Genomic DNA, 2,626 nt, shown 5'->3' on the forward strand with positions numbered 1-2,626 from the left:
CTTTTTACGTAGCCGGCTGCTCCAGTTTTTTTTTTTGCTGGTTTACCGCGACTGACGACTCGTTTAATTAAGGTAAATACAACCATGTCACTGTTATAAAAAAGACACACAGTTTATAATCTTATAGTTCTAAAATCACTCTGTTGTTAATTCGTTAGTTAGATTAGCCGCTAGCATACGCACTGTGTTGGAGGCTTGTTGCTAGCTAGTTAGCGATGCTACACACCTGCTACTCTTAATAGTCTTCAACACTTATGTTTTTTTTTTTATCCATTTTTACACAGCGATGAGATCAGCTGCACACTCAACAGAGGCCCAGAGTTACTGTTAATATCAAAAATATAATGCTGTCCTTTGAGATTTTAACATAAGACTGAGTGTAATGGATCTAAAACTGTTTAAATCTCTACAGCCTGGTAACATGGAGACTTTAAAAACATCAGCAGAACGTTTCAGTAGTGTAGTCTAATTTGTTCTTTTCATTTAATAATAGAGTCCATATTATATCAACAGCTACAGTCACCCTGGAGAGAAACTAGTGAGGGAGACCATCAGGACCAAGCTGGGTTTCCTGGGTCCAGAGGTTTGGAGAAACTTCTTCCCTTTCTTTCATCACAGCTGTCCTGTGCCATAAGTTCTGTTGACCCGCTGTAAGAGGCATCATTTAAGAAACACCAGGAAGACTGAAGCTCATGGCCTGGATCAAGCAAGACTCATGATCTTCACCAGCAGCTCCCTCACAGGGAAATCTTCAGCACTCATCCGTAGGCCCACCCCAGGAGATGGATAAACCCAGCATTTCATCAACACTGTGATGAGACCTTGGGTTTGTGTAATGTAATAAATACTCAGATACTCCCCAGAGGCTCTGGACTTTTACATAAAGATATTATATTCAGTCCTGTAGAAAGTTATATATTTAAAAATATGTGATCCTCTCTGGTTACTCTGGTATGAATAACTCTGAATCACTTTATGGTAAATAACACACTATGTGTAAAAAAATAAATAAATTTAAAAAAACTGTGAAAAATTCCAGATGACAAGTTTGTAGTTCAACATACAAGTGACGACCTTTGACCTTCATCAGGTTTTATTTAATTGTGTTAGAGAAAATCTCATATGCTCTTCATGCAGCTGAGTACATCAAGTGTTTAAAACAGAAGCTGTGCAGGTCTGAGATCAGCAGCTTTGTGAAACACCAAACTGAGGTCCTGTTAATGCTGATATATAGTGACACAGTTACATGAGTGATTAATCCTTTTGTTTTTTTGTCTTTAACTTTATCAATAAAACAGCTGCAGCTTTCACTACAGCACGTGTGGTACTTTAACCTTTGTACTGTTTTCATCAGTTCATTTTGCAGTTAACATGTGAACATGTTGGATGATCTGTCTGCTGTCACTCGATGGGGCTGAGGTCTGAATCTGAGGGCAGCTCCTGTAATCACAAAGACAACAGAACCTCAAACTCAGATATAAATTTTATCCCTCAAAATTGAAATAAAGCTGATTCTTCTGTTCTCACACACTCAGGATCTGAAGTTCTTCTCTTACATTTTTTTCAGTATTACAGTACACTACAGTACTTTAATCCATAGTTCCTGATTAATGAGGAGTTACTGAAGTACAAGCTTTTAAAAAAAATGTTACTGTCTTTACAGATGTGGCAAGAGACTGAAAACATGCTGTTGTTTGCACATATTTAATATTTGGCTCTGCACAGGAGCTGAAGCAGGGTGCAGCCTGTTGCTTTTACAGTATAACACTTGTAATAAAAGTACAGTAACAGTAATTAGTGACTGAGCAGCCCGGGGCGTTTCTCTTGATTTCTTTAGTATATTCATTCACCTAAGCGAACCCTGACAGCCGACTGCTCATTTTAGCTAGCTAGGTCTCAGGAGCTAGCTAAGGACGGTAGTTACGGATTAGCTTACAAACACGTTTAACTTACCGAAAAGGTGCAGCGGGGCCTCGGGTCCTTCTGTCGGGTAGTCCAGTTTACTGAAGAACACCTCAGGCTGTCAGGTTAAAACTCTCGGTCGTGTTTTCGTAGCTTAAACGCTGGGCGTCCTCTCAGAGCCTACGCTCGATCTGGTATTCGCGAACAGAGATACGCAAGTTTCTCCGTGACTGCAGCTGTCAGTCAAAGCTCTTATGATGACGTTTCACCCCGATTTAACATCACCGCGGTAGGAATTAGAATCAAACTTATGGGAAAGGAGACCCCTTGAACATCAATCAGCGTGATGAGAACTATTGAAAACAAAAGAAAGAATCTTTAGAAAAAATTATCTAAGGAGAAATAATTTATTTTAGTCTGACCCCAGTCCCATCCGCTAACATAGAGGAGGCGGGGTTTATGACCTATACTGCAGCCAGACACCAGGGGACGATAGAGACGTTTTGGCTTCATTTTTGGGTAGCTGTCGCGTCGTCCATGTTTTCTACAGTCAATGGTCCTGACCCACCACAATATGAAACAGGAAAGTACTGCCGTGTAATCCATTTATTTCAACAAAGTAACTGTATTCTAAATACCACCTTTTTAAATGGTAACTGTAACGGAATACAGTTACTCATATTTTGTATTTTAAATACATAACGGCGGTACATGTATTCCGTTA

The 2,626-nt window shown here is 39.6% G+C and overlaps 1 long non-coding RNA gene across 1 annotated transcript; it reads right to left on the reverse strand.

The window, feature by feature from the left end:
* Positions 1-1,075: 1,075 nt before the first annotated feature.
* Positions 1,076-2,626, reverse strand: LOC146519885 (uncharacterized). The gene is made up of 2 exons (XR_014873760.1): positions 1,954-2,626; positions 1,076-1,440 (listed from the first exon to the last, which is right to left on the reverse strand). It is a non-coding gene; the product is annotated as an uncharacterized LOC146519885 (long non-coding RNA).

Source organism: Neolamprologus multifasciatus, chromosome 4, assembly GCF_963576455.1.
Source record: "Neolamprologus multifasciatus chromosome 4, fNeoMul1.2, whole genome shotgun sequence".
Lineage (NCBI taxonomy): Eukaryota > Metazoa > Chordata > Actinopteri > Cichliformes > Cichlidae > Neolamprologus > Neolamprologus multifasciatus.